The 20,729-nt window shown below is 38.1% G+C and overlaps 1 non-coding gene across 1 annotated transcript; it reads right to left on the bottom strand.

Annotated features, from left to right (window-relative positions):
• Positions 1-8,150: 8,150 nt before the first annotated feature.
• On the bottom strand, positions 8,151-8,281 carry LOC122471079. The gene has a single exon (XR_006294098.1). It is a non-coding gene; the product is annotated as a small nucleolar RNA SNORA44 (small nucleolar RNA).
• Positions 8,282-20,729: the final 12,448 nt, after the last annotated feature.

Genomic DNA, 20,729 nt, shown 5'->3' with positions numbered 1-20,729 from the left:
TCTGCACGCGTCTGCATGCATTACTCTATTTACTCTGATCTTTTTACCAGGAAGTCCTTTTGCTCATCTCTGCCTCACAAACAATGGTTTCCCACATCTTAAAGCACTACTGTGCCCACAGGTCTTCCCCGTTCTCAGCATGCACACTATGAATTTGAGATACCACATAGTTTATCATAGAACTATATACTACCTTTCACGGCTTCTAAATTTAATTTTGTTACTCTCCTCTTTCCAATTGAAATTGATTTTCTTAAAAAATTTTTTTAGTGTTTTTATTTTTTTTTGAGACAGAGACAGAGCATGAACGGGGGAGGGTCAGAGAGGGAGGGAGACACAGAATCCAAAGCAGGCTCCAGGCTCTGAGCTGTCAGCGCAGAACCCAACGCGGGGCTTGAACCACAGACTGTGAGATCATGACCTGAGCTGAAGTCAGACGCTTAACCGATTGAGCCACCCAGGCACCCCTGGAATTGAATTTCTTGAAGGCAGATGCTTTCTCGGTGGCTCCATGGCACTCAGGTCAGGGATGAATAAATGATCAGCCTCAAATGATTTTAATCCTAGCTTTTTTTAGTTCTGTTTAAAAAAATCTCCTATATGGAAATGCTTTTCTACAGAATTGAGATGCTCTGGTATTTAGTGACCCTGAGCCTTTTCATTTGTTCACGTTGTAGCCACTTTTTTTCATCCCTTACACTACAATGGCAGGCCTGAAAGTAGCATATGGATTCACTTTGAAAATTAGGATGAATTTTGTTTTGAGAACTTGCAGCATCCCTTAGAATATAATTAGCATTTTTTCTTTTTTTTAATTTTTTTTAACGTTTATTTATTTTTGAGACAGAGCATGAATGGGGGGAGGGGCAGAGAGAGAGGGAGACACAGAATCGGAAGCAGGCTCCAGGCTCTGAGCCTTCAGCCCAGAGCCGGATGCGGGACTTGAACTCACGGACCGCGAGATCGTGACCTGGCTGAAGTCGGACGCTTAACCGACTGAGCCACCCAGGCGCCCCAAATTAGCATTTTTTCAAGTCATTGCACAGCTTGATTTGGGAAACATTCTTGAAATGACCAGCAGAGCTCGTGTGATACATCGACATCAACCAGTGTGCATGAAACTCATTGGCAGCTATGGTCACAAAGTGCCATAAATGTCACAGTTTAGGAGAACAAGGGGTCTGGGTACAATTAATGGTTTGAGGCACCTGGAGAAAGCCAAAATGAAAGACATTTGACAATGGTGAGGCACCACACAAATGTTAAACGGTGCTAATATCATTACTAGTATTTTAGTAGTCTGATCATTATGGTATCGGGAGCTCAGTAATAGTCAAAACCCACCATTTGTCGGCTTTTGGAAGTGATATCTCCTATGTTCTATTGCTTGTCATGAACGTGATTTGAGAGTGGGAAAAATTTTGCCGCATTTAATTAGTTAATTAATGTTTAAAAATTACCTGTTTTATTTCCCCTTACTGTCATAATGAGTGTAATGTTTTTTAACTGTAAGAACACTTAACATGATATTTACCCTCTTGACAAATTTTTAAGGGCACAATACAGTATTGTTCACTCTAGGCATGATGTTACACAGCAGATTTCTAGAATTTATTCATCTTGCATGACAGAAACTTTATATCCTTTCAACAGCAGCTCCCATTTTGCCCTCCCCTCAAAGTGTAATTTTTATTAACGCTCCAGCTAGTCCCCAGATGGTTATATTATACCAGAATATCAATTTTATTTATTATCTTTTTCTACTAATTCATGAAGTCTTATGTTGCTAAATTATTCACTGGCTTAACATTTCATTAATCTAACATTTAAGTCTACAATCTTGTCACATTATTAAAAAAAATCTCTCCAAATTCTGGCTCGTTCAAATCCTCATCCCTTCTTTTTTTTTTTTTTTTTAAAGATGGCAATCTGCACTTTCTAAAAGAGTTCTGGGGTGCCTGGATGGCTTAACGGGTTGAGTGTCTGACTCTTGGTTTTGGCTCGGTCAAGATCTCATGGTTTGTGAGATTGAGCCCTGCATGGGGCTCTGAACTCACACTGTACAGCCTGCTTGGGATTCTCTCTCTCCCTCTCTCTCCACCCCTCCCCCTGCTCTTGTGTATACATTTGCTGTCTTTCTCTCTCTCAAAATAAATAAATAAACTTAAAAAAAAGAGTTATATTGGTCACCAGTCACTGTTTCCACAGGCAGAAACTCAAAATGCTTGTTAAACTTTCCTGCTTCAGAGGTTTTCAGTTCCAATACTTAAAAAATTCTTTTTTGTTCTCTTTATCCTGAATGCCTTTCATGCTTAGAGTCCTTTTAATATCTCATTGGGATATTGTTTTGGAAGCAGTGTCTATAATATCCAAAAACATCATTATGTATGTGGAGCTGTCATGTTTCTATTTGTACTACTTATCAATGGCATTTGCCTTTTAAGAGTGGGAGAAAGGCAACATTCCAGATTGATCTTCATTGATTGCAGTCTGAATGAGTCATTATATTTGAGACCATGACTTAGCAAAACTGTTCCATATGATTGTTTATTTTGGATCTTTGCTGTATTCTGTATTCTTTCTCATTTGACCTTCATTGTATTGATTTCACGCCATTTCTCCAATTTACCAACATGGTATTATATTATAAACCAGTCTTTTGTAGCTTTTTGAAATCTTTCCCAGGCATGAAATGCCTGCATACTTTAATGGTGGTTTTAAAGCAGCCTTTGGATAAAGCTGACACCTTCGCAGGTTCTCTGTCACAAGTCCCTTCTCTTTTATTATAACACCATGTGATTCAAATTGTACTTTAATTATAGATACGTTAATTAGGAGTTCATTTTGGATTACTTATTTATCATACTTTACTTCCTGTTTGAGTGTGCTATGTGCAACTTTAGTTTTTCTGGTATGTCACTTAAAATCAGGACTTTAAATAATAAACTGGCAGGGGACAAGGCTTCTCCTAACATGGAATGTCTGGTGGAGAAAAAATTGCCTGTGTATAATTTTAGAATCCTGAGAAGACTCTTGGGTCTAAAATATGTTTATTGAGGGGGTAACTGATGCTGAAAATTCTATTACTGCAGATTTGGGTTTTATTTATAGCTCAAGTGTTTGATTACTATTAAAATGCAAATCACTTTGGAAGGATTGGTGCTCAAGCCTTTTCAATGACTTGCACTTAAAGGTCAGCTAAGGTAGGAGAATCTTGCTCTAAAGAAGTTTTTGCTAGAAGGCAAGATCATGAAGGTACACGGCACTTGTGAAAGATTAGGGCCAAGTAGGACAGATGAGAAAGATGTGGGGGGAGGGGGAACCCTGAAGATAAACATCATAGTGTTTTATTTGTGGAAGAATGATAGTTTGATATGAAACTACGTGGTTTTCTTACTCTTTGTTTTATTTGTACTTCTGATGAGGTATCAGGGAGAGCCACCAGCAGAATTTTATTATAGAAAATACAAAGTGTGAGAAGCAAGAAAAGGTTCAACTTCAGTATTTTAAGGCTGATCAAATAGTTTGGAGTGCTGAGGCATCTGATTTGTACAGGTTGGGTTTTTTAAGAAGACTTTGTAATTTTTAAAAGCTTGGAGGATCAAAATGAAAGCCCTAAGGGAATCAATTCAGAAAATCTGTGATATGTGTGTGCAGTACCAGCACTGGGAAGAAATCATACTAGTGAAAGCAGTACTTTTCCTCACCCTTGATTTGATATAGACTGAGGGATGGGGAGAGGAGGAGGCTGAATAGGGTGCATATCCCTGGTGTAGGGAGCCTGAATGTACCATTCAGCCAAGTCTTTGGGGAGGAGCATGAGAAGACTCTCTAGATATATTTTGGACATCTAAGAATAGGAGGGTCCCTTGTGAAGAACCTGGGGGATATTAGTAGAAGTCTCCAGTGTCATTATAGAGCAAAAACAGAGAGGAGACGGCTGCAGAGAATGGGGAATCCCAAGGGAAAGGAGGATCTGAGGCAGTTCATCATGTTTACCTCAACACCAAGTGAGGGAAGCAGCAAGAAATTTATTTGCTTCTCACAGGGGAATTTCGCAGAGAGGTCTCTCAAGCTGGAGGTTCGCAAGTGGGGGAAGGTTTCAGTGAACATAAAAGTATGATTGGAATTGAGTTTGTGTTTCGATATCAAGTCCATCCATGAGAAGGGACCCGAAGGTGGGTGGGACACCTCAGCTACTCTATTGAACTGAGGCCACTCTCAGGTTGTGGTACCTCCTTCTAGCAGCTTCAGGATCCACTTCTGATTAGTTTTGTAGTGCAACTACGTAATCACAAGCTATTTCCTCCTATCCTTCTGCAGTTATTTTGAAGACCTTATTAACCTGAAGCACAGTTCAGGGCACATTGAAGGGTTCATGGAAATGCTTGTCACACATCTGGATCTCTCTTCTCTCCCTAGACCCTACATACTCTTAAGAGTTGTTTACTACATAAGAGATCTATATAGTAGGGGCATCTAATTGGATGACTCAGTTTGTTAAGCATCTGACTCTTGATTTCAGCTCAGGTCATGATCCCAAGGTCATGAGATCAAGCCCTGCATCAGTCGGACTCTGTGCTGGGCTTGGAGTGTGCTTAAGATTCTCTCTCTCCCTTTCCCTCTGCCCTTCCCCTCCACATGTGTACTCTCACTCTCAAAAAAAAAAAAAAAAAAAAAAAGAAAGGAACCTACATATTAAAGTAATTCTACATCACTTACACAAGCTTAATTTTTCAATTAATGTTGTTTTTTTTTAAATGCCACACATACCTACCTTACTTCACTTTAATCTTCATATTAGCACTGTGGGTAAATTTATTGAGATCATTGTACATATAAAGAAAATGAAGCTTAGCAAGTGTATTAGCCAAGGTTCTGTAGAGAAACAGAACCAATCAAATACTGGTATATAATATATACATATTATATACTCATGTAATATATTTACTATAAGGAATTGGCTCATGTGATTATGGAGGCTGAGAAGTCCTGAGATCTGCACTTGGCAAGCTGGAGATCCAGGAGAGCCGATGTGTAGTTCTCGTGTGAAAACTTGCAGCTCTGTTCAAATCTGAAGGCTAGAAAAAAACCAATCTTCCAGCTCAAGGAAGTCAGGCAGGAGGAGTTCACACTTCCCTGGCTGTTTTATTCTATTTAGACTTTTAATTGATTGGAAGAGGTACACCTACATTAAGGACAACATTGTCTTTTCTGAGTCTACAGATAAATATCAAGTATTCATCTTCTCCAGGAACGCTCTCACAGGCAACCCAGTTGTTTGGACACCCCATGGCCCAGTGAAGTTGATACATAAAAGGAATCATTACAGGGAGTTTAAGTAAATGTTTGTGATCACACAACTAGATGGTGGTGGGATTTGGAATTTGATCCTGATCTGTAAAATGGGAAAGTCTTTGCTTTTAATAACTATGCTACATTAGTGGTATTTCCATTCATGTCCAGTCAGATATCAGCATCTTCCTTTGCAATGCTTCTTGCTTCCTTTACATTTCTACGACCATCCACATTTAGGGCTTCTGTGTCTCACACCCACACCATTGAAATGATCTGCACACTGGTAACCCTTCTTCCAGCCTACCCCCCAACTTCACCTTTCCAGCACATCTCTTTCAAAGTCACCAGGTTAATTTTCTTAAAACACATTTTGCCACATCACTCACTTGCTCAACAATCTTCACGATTCCCCCAAATTATAGACAAAATATGAACACCTCCACCTGGATGGTAAGGCATCTGTGTCATGCTTCCACATTTCCAGCTCTTGCTTCATCTGCACAGCTGATAGAGATGCATTTTACCTGCAGCAGAGATTTCAAAGTCTAAGGTGTAAGGCAAAAATTGCATGTGGTCAAAATTGCCCTTGAAAATCCTAATTTTTTTCTGTAAGGTATGGTATACATAGTTTTATATTTGTAATGCATTTTAAAGTTTATAGCAAGTAATTCTTATGTGTACTAACATTTGACACACCCTGACCTAGACTGAAGAGATGAACTAAAGAAGAGTCTGCAACGGAAGTTTGGGTATGCCAACAAATGTGTTTTGAAATTATTGTTAAGTCCCTGGTAGTGAATTGGGTATCAATGGAGAATTCTGAAGTATTCCTACTTGCTTCATGGGTATAGTCAACTTGTTATATTGTTCAGTCTCTTTAACATTAATACATGTGAAAAGACTTATTTGTTATTGTGAATATTAAATGAGACAGTGGAGTTCCGTGTGTGTGTGCGCGCGTGCTCACGCGCGCGCGTGCATGTGCGAATGTGTGTGTGTTGGGGGGAGAAGGGGGGCTTCTTTAAAGTCATATGTGGGGCGCCTGGGTGGCTCAGTCAGTTGAGTGTCCGACTTCGGCTCAGGTCACAATCTCACAGCTTGTGGGTTCAAGCCTTGCATCGGGCTCTGTGCTGACAGCTCAGAGCCTGGAGCCTGCTTCGGATTCTGTGTCTCCCTCTCTCTCTGCCCCAACCCACTCACATTCTGTCTCTGTCTCTCTCAAAAATAAACAAAGATAAAAAAAATTAAAAAAAAAGTCATATGTAAGTGCAATATACTTAGGACATGATCCCATTCTGCTGCCTCATTTTAGCTATTTTTGTGTACAGATAGTATATATCCTTTCTCAATTGCTCAAGAGTACAGAGTTGTAACACATAGTGCTGCCTCATGACCCTCCTGATTCCTGTGAATCTCTCTGCCCATAAGAAAGTATTTTGATTTTGGTATGAACTAAATATCTCAAAGGAGCCATTAAGAGTGGGATTTCTACTTCAGTAGACAAGCCGGTTCAGAGGTGATGTCCAGGGACTTTCCAGAAACTCTGCATGTATAATCTCAAACTTGCTCGTATATATATTTTTATCATCAGAAGTCATTGATCACATTTCATCTTTCCTCATCAACTGACACTTATTAGCACACCTCATTGTTTCCTTATTCGTGATAAGGAAATCTAAGTCTAAATAAATCTGAATAGTTTGACAAAATAATATTTTTTGAGAATGATCTTAGTAAGGTAGGAAAAAATCCTTGGACAATATTAACATTACTTAAGGAAGATAGAGCACGTTTTTAGTTAACAACTAAAAGCTAGTTAGCCATTGTACTTTGTGCTACAAAAGAGCCATTGAGTAGAGACATTCTGTTTCATGCTCTGCCACTAACTTCCTGGGGAGACCTTGGGAAAATCATCCACTCCCATTTACCTTTAATTTTCCAGTTTTCATGGAAGAAATAGTCATTCTCCAAGGTTCTTTCCCATTGTTATGTTCTGTGATGGCAACACATTCATTAACGAGTGCAGCAGATGGTAGGGTGTACCTTTTGCCTCTCTTACATTCAGAGAATCACCAGCATCATTCTTGTTAGAGAAAGCAGTGGAAAAAGATGTGATGTTCTCATACGCCTTTTTAGAGCATTGGAATGTCTATATCACAGTGTTGGCAAGATTGGCAATATAGTACAGTTCTAAATGGAATTACACATGTGAATATCTTGTGAATATGTGCACAAAGTGGTGTGTGTGCGTGTATAAAATGAATTTCTGGATTTTGACTCATCTCACCGATGACCTCCAGCTGGGAAAGATCAGCCTATATTTCCCTGCTTTAGCTCATCCAAAACACACTGAACACAATAAAACCAGAGTAAGAGCCTTCTGCTCCTGTCCTTGGCTCTGGACTTAAAATGGCTCCCCAAGAATGGATAAAGTAACCATCCTGAGTTTATTTTTAGAGTATCTGAATGAAACCTTCTTCTTGTTCAATGTAAACAGGTCTTTTCCTCAAACTCACAAATGCCTTTTTTTGAGTTCTTCTATCTTTGACTTTAAGAAATACAGGGAAAGAAAAGAGAATAAGGATACGGAAGGCCCAGAGATGATATCCTGATACCCATTCCATTTACAAAAAAATTAATTCAGGAAATGAAAAAAGAAATGGATCAGATAGAAACAAGGTCATTCATGAGTAAGCCAACTATCTATTTGAAGGAGGATAATGTAAGTAAAATAGAACTTTATTTTATTTATTTTTCTCTAATCCAAAAAGTTGATTCAATACACCCATCTACATGGAAGTTTATGGAAACGACTGGACTCAGGTAGGCGGCATCCAGCCCACGTCCTGAGTTGTTATAAGAAAGGGGAGTGACAGCTGTAGGTATCATGCTGACCTGTGTTGTCAGAGTCTCTTCAAGTTGCTCTTGCATGCAGGTGGAGATCCCATGGCCACAACTGGCCACAGCTCTTGGAACCATGCTGAATAGAATTTTATTTTATTTATTTATTTTTTTTTTTTTAAATTTTTTTTTTCAACGTTTATTTATTTTTGGGACAGAGAGAGACAGAGCATGAAAAGGGGAGGGGCAGAGAGAGAGGGAGACACAGAATCGGAAACAGGCTCCAGGCTCTGAGCCATCCGCCCAGAGCCCGACGCGGGGCTCGAACTCACGGACCGCGAGATCGTGACCTGGCTGAAGTCGGACGCTTAACCGACTGCGCCACCCAGGCGCCCCTAGAATTTTATTTTTAAGATTAAAGAGTTTTCATGTTCAGGGAGAGGTTTAGAATTTCAAGAAATTTTAGTCTTAATTTGTATACTTAAAAAAAAAATTTTTTTAACATTTATTTATTTTTGAGACAGAGAGAAACAGAGCATGAACGGGGGAGGGGCAGAGACAGAGGGAGACACCGAATCGGAAGCAGGCTCCAGGCTCTGAGCCATCAGGCCAGAGCCTGACGCAGGGCTCGAACTCACAGACCGTGAGATCGTGACCTGAGCCGAACCCGGATGCTCAACCGACTGAGCCACCCAGGCGCCCCTTAATCTGTATACTATTTTTAAAGTGATGGATAAGGAAGGGACTATTTTATGAAAGTAATATAGTACTTTATAATGCCTTATAACGTCCTTCAGAAGTTCAAATATCTTACAATCTAATCCACAAATATAAGGGAAAGTTAAAGTCTAAATATAAAGGAAAATGATAGTAATTTACCTGTGCTAATCCTTTCTTTCTCTTTAGAGCCATGAATTTGCTCAATATATTTTTCAGTTAGAAACAAAAATCATTTCATTTCTTACTCTCGTATTTATTGTACTTTTCAATGTTAAAACAATACAACCTTCAAAATGCCAAGCTGTGCAAAGAAATATTGCTCCAAAATAATTAGAAAGTATGTATGAGATACTAAAACATCTGGATGAAAAAAAGAAACATTAAATCAACTGTGAAACAACTGTTTTATATCTCCAGTGTTAAATATCTGTTTTTTTGAAACATCTGGATGTTTCCTAGATGAAAAAAGTTGCTAGTGGTGGAAGGATCTTTTATGTTGTATCTAAATGCATCAGGATGGCTTCTGTCTAGGATCAGGATTAAAAGACAATGACTGCTCTGATAATGAGGTTCATCTCTGAGCAAAGAAGTTAGGCAAGAAGGGCTTTCTAGGTGGTTTGAGATAATTAGAAACACCTTGACAATCATGCACATATATCTGTTCATTGACTTCTTGCTTTTCCAGTCAATTCATTCTACTCCTTATCCCCCAACCCCAATCCAAACACACACCTTTAACTTTGTTCTCACTGCTGGGCCTTAAATGAGAACGCTAATTGGTGTATGGGATCCATTTTAATCCCAAAGAAGGAATCTGTCTGCGGGGGTGTCAATGATATTCACCAGGAAGCCTCCCAGGGGAGGGGGAGGGTATTCAATTTCCTGGGAAACCATCACCAGGATTCTGTCACCAGGAAGACACAGTATGAAACCAGCAGGACACATCATAGCTCTCACCTTCAGAGAGCCAGCTGGGGGGCCTGTAAATTGTTCTTCTGTAGGCAGTTACCCGCAGGAGACTCATTAGGGGTGAGTTTCACTGGGCATCCTGACTATCAGCCCAGTGCAGCAGGAGTAGGAAAAATTAACACACCAGAACCAGGAGGAAAAAACCTTCCTCCTCCCAGCTCCCTCACATGTCCTCTATTGACAAAGATTAGCATTGTGCCAGCTGGCAGGGGAGAAATGTTTCAGTATCACAGTAGACAAGGAAGGGTGGATTTGGGACTGAGAGGCAATGAGCTGATAACTAGCACATTTTTGCTCCTGGTAGGTGCTAGAATCAGGTTTGAATGTAATGGAATCGAAGAAAGGTAAATCACAAACCAGGATCATGCAGCCTTACAGTGTTATTCAAAAGATCATCCAATCTTTACTGCTTCTGTTATTTAGGTTATAAGATGTTTATAGGTTTTCTGTATCTTTGGATATCAGATATCATCAACCCAAGGACAAACCACTAAGGACCATTATGGTACCATCTTGATAGAAAATCAATGTCAATAAGACTAAGACATGGCATTGATTGGAATTTGCATCCTAGTTTCTGAGACACTCAAATGTAAAATAAGACCTTAGGAATTTAAGGCCTTTATTGTCTTAGAATCAATAAAATGCAACTTAAAAAGATTATAGTTTTGGACAGTAACCTCAGCAAATGATCTCTCATCTCCCTTTTTCCTTGCCCTTCTGATTCAAATCTTTTTTTAAAAAAATTTTTAATGTTTATTTTTGAGAGAGTGAGAGATAGAGCATGAGCAGGGGAGGGGCAGAGAGAGAGGGAGACACAGAATCTGAAGCAGGATCCAGGGTCCCAGCTGTCAGCACGGAGCCCGATGCGGGGCTCGAACTCACAAACTGCAAGATCATGACCTGAGCTGCAGTTGGATGCTTAACGGACTGAGCCACCCAGGCGCCCCATCTACTAATTCAAATCTTAATAATCTTTCTATATGTAGTATTTCTTTCATCTCCATGAAGACTTTGATAGTTTGTCTTTCATTTTTCTCATTCCCTATAAAGTTGTCTTCTGAGTATACTTAATTATACTGACTCATATTATTCCCTAATAATTTCATGTGTATTAGACTCATCTCACCACTTCCATTGTTAATTCCTTGAGGAATATTATTTGCAACTTTTATACATTTGTATAAAAAGTTTGATTCAATCCATAGCTGTGGTCAGCAAGGTAGAAACATTCTCAATCTGGGGATCTGGGGATTAAAAATAAATAGCCCAATCATGTCAACATTTGTGAAGATACCTATTTCTACTTGACTTCATACTTCAAAATGTGTTTGGTTGAGAAATTTTCATCATCAAAAATATTTATGTTTAATTTGCACAGAATTAAACTTTGGTTTATATTAAAAAAAAAAAGCCAGAGCATGATAGTATAAAATGAACATATGTTTGAACTTGGGCTAAATTTAGTAGCTCCTTTAGATCTCCCACATACACTTTTGCTCAAGTCTCTGGAATGTGTATTGGTACCTTTGAAATAAATTCAAGCTCATTGCATCTCTCTCTTCCCGAGATCCAGGTCAAAGGTAATTTTCATCAGCCAGCAGGTACTACTTGACATCAAGGTCATTTTGAGCATCTCTGTTAGCAAAGACATTTCCAAAGGCAAGGAAAGGAACTGATATGTGGCTTTTCTCACTAGAGAAATTACTTGCAACAAGTCACATTGGATGAAATTATATTTAAAAGGATATCATTTTGTAAGAACAAATTTCAAGCATTTGCAGGGGTGATGGGGGGAAAGGTTGTTTTGCAATTTAATTTCCAACTATAAGAGTACAGCTTAAAATCTGACAACTGTACATAAACCTTAGAAAAGGTCTTTTGGACAGCAAAGGATAGTAAGGGAGCAAAAGAGGGAGAAAAAAATCAAGTTTTTCATCTCAGTAGTGAATTAATCTCTTGAATTACCTTCCTGCAGAGGCAGATCGTAACTCTGGGGTAAAGCTGGTATTCTTGTGTTGCTCTCCCTATTTCCCCCCATTTAATGTGTTGTTAATAAGGGTGGTGAATTCGAAGAATTAGGGGTGGGTATTGTACCCATCTTCCTTCTTTCTGATCATGTCATTGGCAGCCCTATCTATATCCTGAGAGAAGAGGGCTAGGAAGTATAAGCACGTCTAATGCTATTTTGATTCCTTTAGACTGGGGGTTTAAAGAAAAAAAATTTTAATGTTTATTTATTTTTAACAGAGACAGAGACAGAGTGTGAGTGGGGGAGGGGCAGAGAGAGAGGGAGACACAGAATCCAAAGCAGGCTCCAGGCTCTGAGCTGTCAGCACAGAGCCAGACACGGGGCTCCAACTCACAAACCATGAGATCATGACCTAGCTGAAGTCAGACACTTAACTGACTGAGCCACCCAGGCTCCCCATAGCCTGGGGAGTTTTTTAAATAAGTAATTTGAACAAGCTTTATTAGAATTTAATTTGGGGGATACAAGATTAAGGATGGTGAGAAGCTACCAAAGCAAAAATGATCCCTTCATTTCCTTCCAACTTGAATTATATGAAAATGTTAGCTTTGAAATTTAAGGAAAAGTTGTTGGTATGAAAATGTTAGCTTTGAAATTTAAGGAAAAGTTGGTAGAAGATTGGATTGTGAGAGAAAGCTCATTGAGAAATTTTTCCAGGTTGTTTATTCTAGTTCAACAAAATTTTATTTTTTAAACTTGTGGTTATATTCTGGGCTACAGAGTGGCCACAGATGATGTAATTGTTGCGAACTATGATAGATCTTTGAGTCCTTATTAATATTTTAATTGGTATATCTATGCCTGAGATGGCCAATGTCTGACACCTATGTGATCATTGTCCATTCATAATGTCTTCACATAAGAGCTGTTACTGTATTTTCCCTCAGTGCCTGGGTGTAGTCTCAGAAACTTTCTCCACACAGACCCCCAGCAAGCCACTCCTGATTGAGTGGAGCTGGTGGGCAAGATGACACTTGTTAGCTACTTTTGTAGTATATAGTGAGGGATCTTGGGCAGGGTGGCCATGGCTGTGGTCGTAGTGGCCACTGTAAACACTGCAGAGTATAATGTACTCTCACACATACTATTACATTTAATGAAGCCAGTCTCTAAAAGATGTACAAATGAAGAGCTGAAATATGTATGCTTTGCTTAAATTTGCTCAAACCCAGGACTTTAATTCCACCCCCCCCCCCATTTTTACACCTTTTTCTGGTACTTTTGGAAACTGAGAGACAAAGCAATCTTTCCCAGAGCTGCATGTTAAGCCCTCTCCCTAATAGGCTTGAGAAAGAAGGGGAAGTTTCTGAAAAAAATAGAACCACTGTGTCTCCTCCTCTCTGCTCCTCAACATGTATTTGACCAACACCAAATAAATATTGCTTTCGGAAACAACATAGCCTATCAAAAAGGTCATCGAACAAATTGGTAAGATGTAGAAATGCCAGGACACACTGGGGACCTTCAAAAGTTGAGGGCCAAAAAGTATTTCCCTTTTCCGGTTTGTTTAAATCGATGGGGGCAATCGCTGTGTTCAGTGGCAGGCAAGAAGGATCCAGAATCAGAAGCTCTGGCCTGCAGAACCACATCCACCTCTCACTGAATCTCTCTCAGAACTCGTAGATTGCAGTGCACAGAAGTGGATATCGTTCCTCATTTATATTATTCAATGAAACAATATTTTGTTAAAAAAGGAAACCTTCTTTGTAAGCTCTAAATTGCTATGAAAATGTTAATTATGCTTTTTGTGTGGTTTGTTTGGAGGCATCAGTAAATTATGCTTTTCTGCTTTGTACTCCATCTCTTGCAAATAGTTCTCAAGACCTAGTAAGAAAACTATTGCCACAAGATCTAGCATCAGTTAAAATATAGTGTCATCTATATTTACATGAGAAAAGAAGATTTTTCCTATTTCTCATTTTCAAAGAAAGACAATTCCCTTTCAATCTACCCTCTTCTCAAAAAATCCCCCCCCCCCCGCCATTTCTAAATACGTCACTTATGCTGTCTCATGTATCACGTAGTGGCTCTAAAACATCTTCACTTAGATTAATGGTGCCGATAGTGTTTTCCCGAAGAACACTTGGTTGGATAGATAGCCCATACTTCCAGAGAGCTGGCTTAGAGCAAACTAACAGTAAGTCTCAAAGAAATCTCCATTCTAGAATATGGAAAACTTTGTTGCTTCAAATGATAGGCTTTTAAAGTTTCTACAGATTAAGGTTTCATACCCTGAGTATTTAAGTTTTGAGTAGAATATTCTGGTATTTAGTCTCCTATCTTTTGCTTTCATACCATCCACTTTACTAAGTTAAAAACATTGACCTTAATTTACACCCTTTTATGTAAACAAACTCCAGTGTAAGGAGCATAGGGCTTAGAATAAAAAAATGTGGATTTAAATCTCAGCTTTATCGTCTAAGAGGAGTTTATTGAGAGAAGTGAATAGTTTATGGGACAAAGCTCTCTCTACATGCTAAAACTCCTTAATTCTTAGTTATTATTATCTGTGATAGGTAGATTAGAAAATTACTGTAAATGAAAAATTAGAGAGGTCTTTCAAAGCACTTATATGGAAAGACTCTCTATATTCCTACCCATTACAAGAAGTACAATTCTGAGCTTATAAGGGCAGCTATCAATGTGAGCAATTTTGCATTTGACCTTTAAAGATATAGCACATTCTCACAGAGAAGTTGGGGCATAAAATATCCAACCCTGAAATAGGAAATTATATGGGTGATGATGCTCAAGTATAATCTATGTAAGGTTCAAAAAGATACAACACATGTGTGGTGCATATGAAGCTATTTTCATGCTTTCTAAATCTCATTGCAGTATTTGGGCTTGTTGACTATTTGTAAGGCTGTATCCTTAAGGAATAAATAGGGAAGTACTATGAGGCAGTGTTAAATAATCCTTCTTGGTTTTGTTATCATAATCATCAAACGGTAGCGGAATGTGCTACTCAAAATGTAAGTAAGATCAATCCACTGAGTGTGCTGCCAAAGTGCTTTCTAGAACCATAGGACACAAAGACAATGTCATGCAGAATTGTGAACAGCCATTAAATTAATTTCCCCAGTGATGAAATCAAATGAGTCACCAGCAGCAGAAAGACAAATCATTTTGGAAAGAAAAACAATGTTAGCTTCACAATGAATATCCCTTTGAAAGCCATCTTTAGGTTATTTCAAGACAGGTATATCTGAAAACATATCCGTGTGTGTGTGTGTGTGTGTGTGTGTGTGTGTGTGTACAGGAAGAAAAAGGGGAGAGAGACAGAGAGAGAGAAATGGGGATAGAGGGAGAAAGAAAGAATTATTTAACCCAATGTGTAACCATACACACGCGTGCACACATACACACACACATCTTTTGTCAGCAGTCCTCCTAAATTTCTACATTAAAACTATGTTCCTCCAATTACTCATATATTCTGCTTAAATTACATTTTCAGAAGTGGAGGTTTTTAGGAGATAATGTGATGTACTAATTCATGGTAACATTATCCATTTCTGTCTCAACCCCTTTCCTTCTTGTTTCAGAGGTTAACATCTCATAATAGAAGGAATCATCAGACGGTTTAATATTAACATATCTAGAGAGTATCCAGATTGTCTAATGAATATTTTTCAAGGGTTATTATTTTTCTCCATGATAATAAGCCTACCAGGAGCCAAGTAGCTGAAAGAATAAAACTCCATGATGATCAACTCCATGTTCAAGACCCCAAGGTATCAAGATTCCAAATAAATAATCTTATAGAGGCCAAGGGCTGGTTTTAAGCATCAAAATGGCATTATCTGGTATACATTTAAGAGAACAGTGTGCCCTTTGACCAACATCTTGTCAGTTTTCCCACTCCCCAGTTCCTGGTGACCATTCTATTCTTTATTTCTATGGTATTGGCTTTTTCAGATTCCACTTACAAGTGATATCATGTAGTGTTTGTCTTTCTTTGACTTATTTCACTTAGCCCTCAAGGTCCATCCATGTTATGACAAATGGCAAGATATCCTTCTTTTTCATGACCAAATAGTATCATATATATATATATATATGATATTATCATATTATGATATTATGTGTATGATATTATGACATTATATATATATATATCACATCACATCTTGTTTATCCATTCATCCACTGATGGAAATTTAGCATTTAGCTATTTCCATTTTTGGCTAAACATGAGACTGCAGATATCTCTTTGATATTCTGTTTTCATTTCCTTTGGCTCTATACCTAGAAATGGGAAAGGGGGATCATATGCTAATTCTATTTTTAATTTTTTAAGTAACTGTTTTCCGTAGTATGTGTACCAACTTACATTCCCACCAACAGTACAAAAAGTTTTCCTTTCTCCACACCTTTGCCAGTACTTTTCATTTCTTGTCTTATTTATTATAGCCATTCTAACATCATTTTACTAATAATTAGTGATGTTGATCACGTTTTCGTGTAACTGTTGTCCATTTGTGTACCTTCTTTGGAGAAATGTATATTCAATTCCTCTGCCCATGTTTTGATGATTGTCTTTTTGCTATTGAGTTGTTCGAATTCTTTATATATTTTGAATATTAGCCCCTTATCAGATACATGATTTGTAAGTATGTTCTCTCATTCCATTGGCTATCATTTCATTTTGTTGATGGTTTCCTTTGCTGTATAGAAGTTTTCAAATTTGATGTAGTCCTACTTGTTTATTTTTGCTTTTGTTGACTTGACTTTTGGTGTCATATCCAAAAAAATAGTTGCTGAGACTAATGTTAAGGAGCTTATCTCCTATGTTTTCTTCTAGCAGTTTTATGGTTTCAGGTCTTATATTCAAATACTTAATCCATTTTGTCTTGATTTTTTGTATGGTGTAAGATAGGCACAGTGTCATTATTTTGCATGTCACTGTCCAGTTTTTCCACCATCATTTATTGAAGAGACCATTTCTTCCCCATGGTGTATTCTTGTCCCCCTTGTTAAATATTAGTTGATTGTTATGTGAGGGTATTTTTGGGCTCTTGATTCTCTTCTATTGGTCTATGTATCTGTTTTTATGTCAACATCATACTGTTTTGATTACTATAGCTTTGTAGTGTAGTTCGAAATCAGGAGCTATGATACCTCCAGCTTTGTTTTGCTTTCTCAGGATTGCCTTGACTCTTCAGCATCTTTTGTGGTTCTGTACAAATTTTAGGATTGTTTGATTGTTTTTTCTATTTCTATTTCTATTTTTCTATTTCAAATACAATTGGAATTTTGATAGGATTCCTTTGGATCTGTAGATGGCTTTGGGTTAGTAAGGACATTTTAACAATATTAAGTCTTACAATCCATGAGAATGGGATATCTTTCCATTTTTGTATGCTTGTGTGTCTTATTCAACTTCTTTCATCAAATAGTTGTAGTTTCCAGTGTGTAGCTCTTTCACCTCATTGATTAAGTTTATTTCTCTTTTATTGTTTTAGATACTATTATGAATAGGATTGTTTTCTTTCTTTTTTGGTTACTTCATTGTAGTTAGAAGAGGAACAAGTTTTGGGTATTTAATGCAAAGCATTGTGATTATGTTAGTTATGTGATTATGTAAGTTAGTGATAATGTATTATATATTTGAAAGTTATTTAGAGAGTAGCTCTTAAATGTTCATATCATAAAAAGGAAATGATAATTATGTGACGTGATGGAGGTGTTATCTAACACATGGTGTTAAGCATATTGTGATGTGGAAATGAATCAATTCAACAAATTGTACAACTTAAACTTACACAATGTTATATGTCAATTACATCTCAATAAATCTGAAAGAAAAAGATCATTGTGGCCGCTTTGTGGAGAGTAAGCGTTAGAGGGAAAGAGGCATGGCAAAGAGAACAGCTAGGAGGTTTTTGTATTCTAGTTGGGAGACTCAGACTTGAATTGAGTGATACACATGAAACTGATGTGAAATCATTGGATCCTGAATAATTGTTGGAGGTAGTGCTGTCAGGACTTGCTGATGTGTTGGAAGTGGAAAATAAGGGAAAGGGAGGAATCAAGATTGACACTTAAGGTTTGGGATTAAACAACTGGATGGATGGTGGTGCCATTTATTGAGATGGGAAGAGCTTTCTGGAGAGGGATGGATTGGGTAGGGTAAGCGGTTGTTCTGTTTGGTGACATTAAATTTCAGATGTTTTTAGACAGCAAATGGAAATGGAAGTAGGCAGTTTTATATCTGATTTCAGTGTCTCTTAGAATTCTGAACTTTCACTCATTGCTTTATAAAAATAGTGTTAATTAAATTGGGATCTGGAAAATAGAAAGTAGTTCACAGCTGGGTAAATTCAAGTTCTTAGATTAGCATTCAAGACTTCTCTTTGTCCACTTTCTTAGACTCTTCTATCTACATTTTTCTTTCATAATTGATCCTATAACCATATCAAGCCATTTGTAGTTCCCTGGATACATTATGATGGCATGTATTTCCATGACTTTGCTTGTGTTCCAAATTGCAATTCCCTTTTCCCCTCTTTCCATTTGGCCAACTCCTAACTCATCCTTTAAGACTATTTTGGTGCCATGTCAACCTTGAAAATTTCCCTAACCATCCTAGAGGTTGATAGATTCTTTTGCTACAAATTGGCATTCAAGACTTCCTTCAACTATAACATTTGTCATGTAGTACAATGATCATTCAACTATCTGCCTTCTAGACTAAACTGAGAACTCTTTATAGTCAAAGTTGTCTTTATTTTTGTACCCCTAGCAATCAGAATGATTGGAATTAATAGATGATCAAACTGGTTGTTGAATGAGTAAATATTTCTTTAAGAATCTTAAGCCTCTCTGAGAAAACTGTAGTGTAGAAAAATCTACACAGTTTAGGTTCTTGGAAATTCTTTATGAGTAGACAGGACCAGGGAAGGACAGTCAGGAAGACTACCTCTTACAGAGAATGATTTAAGTGGCCAGAATATCTCCTAGTACAACCTTTAGTGATTCATTTCTTGAGGGTTATACATTTCCCTCTTACTTAGGTTCTTTTGAAAAAAAAATGTGCATTTGGGGGAGAGAGAGTAATTTATTAAATTATTACATAAAAGGTAAGGTCTTACAGTAGAAAGAAGAGAGCCAGGAGTCTAGAGTTGTGGGCTATGTTTAGTCCCAGTTCTCTCCCTACCTTGATGTAGGAACTCAGCCTAAGTGAGTGGCAAATGTGGGGAATACTGTACCTCTGCAATGTCAGCAAGGAAATTAATTGCTCAGAGAGACAAAGCATATGATAAGTGGCAGAATTATAAAATATTCCTGAAAGATGTGAGGTAACAGTAAGAAGGCATGCAAAAATAGGCTGAGAGGAAACAATTACTATTGAGAAGGGGAAAGATGGTACAGGTGATTCTACTGGAGAATTGTGTTTGAAGAAAAACAATAGTTCCATTCCAAGCAGCAAGCCATAGAATAGAGGACATTATGCTGTGAAAAAGGCAGTCATGATGATGAGAATTTCCTGTGTTCCATGCTCTTGGTTTTCAAGGGAAACCTAGCCAAATGTGAGGTACAGTTTCCAATCCCCATGCCTAATTGATAACTTTGTCATGGATTGTATTCTGAGTTTCCTAATAATCTCAGGGAGGATTTGTTCAAATCATTCAAATTTCCATGCCCAAACTGATCTCCAGATGCCGAAAGCTTAGCAGCCAGCCCATTCCTTGTGCATTTTGAGACAAAGTTGAGTATTATTAGTAGTAATACCATATAATGGAACCATTAAGAGTCTTGGCACCAACCTCTCATTCATTTTTAATGTCACAGGAGGGAGATTTATTTGAATGCCTGCAGAGCTGCCTAAACCCTGCATCTTTCTGAGGGAGGCAGACAGATTGCTCTAATGCTCTACTCTATAGTGAGTCTGTGGTGATCTCATGAGCAAGACCTTAGCAAAGCCTTTTAGCCTGGGCACTTGAACCTGTGTTATAAGACTATTCATGTTTCTTAGTTCTAGTAGCACTGGGGAGCTTATATGAGTCAAAATATAATGACTGGAGCCTTATCCCCAGGGGAATGAAGAGGGAGCAAAGATAAGCCCTTTCTGGGATGCAGAGGCTGAAAGAAGGAAGAGAATTGTTTGTTTTGCCTGGTATCCAAGATCTTGCCTATATTCCAAGTCTGGTCTCATTTAATAGCTTTTTCCTCTTATTGCCTTCCTACATGAATTCTCTACTTTAGCCAGGTTGGTCTCCTCATTGTCTCTCAAATATAAATTTTCGGTTCTCATCTTTTAGCTTTCCAAATGCTATCCCACTTACCTGAAATGTATTTCTCTTTTCTCTCCATTTATTTAAAATCACTAAATCATTTAAGAGCTGGCTCTTATTCCATCTTTTTTTTTTAAAGTTTATTTATTTATTTTGAGAGAGACAGAAACAGTGCAAGTCGGGGAGGGGCAGAAAGAGAGGGAGGGAGGGAGGGAGGGAGGGAGGGAGAGAGAGAGAGAGAGAGAGAGAGAGAATCCCAAGCAGGCTCTACACTGCCAGTGCAGAGCCCGATGAGGGCCTCGAACCCATGAAGCTGTGAGATCATTACTTGAGCTGAAACCGAGAGTTGGATGCTCAACTGACTGAGTCACCCAGGTGCCCCTCATTCTATCTTCTATGGAAAGTTCTTGTTTCCTGAATTTAACAATCTACCAAACCCCTCCTCTCTGCTACCTGGAATCTTTTTTAGATAGTGTTTACTGAGAGCTTACTCTGTGCTAGACTAGTGATAAAACTGAACAAGTCAGACAGGCCTTTCTCTGCCCTTAAGGAACTCTCAATCTAGTGTGTTGCGAAGCTGTTAATTAGTTATCAAATGATAGCTAACATTTATAGTGTTTACTATGTTC

Source organism: Prionailurus bengalensis, chromosome D3 (assembly GCF_016509475.1).
Source record: "Prionailurus bengalensis isolate Pbe53 chromosome D3, Fcat_Pben_1.1_paternal_pri, whole genome shotgun sequence".
In the NCBI taxonomy this organism is placed as follows: domain Eukaryota; kingdom Metazoa; phylum Chordata; class Mammalia; order Carnivora; family Felidae; genus Prionailurus; species Prionailurus bengalensis.
This window is presented reverse-complemented; position numbering and strand designations above follow the sequence as displayed.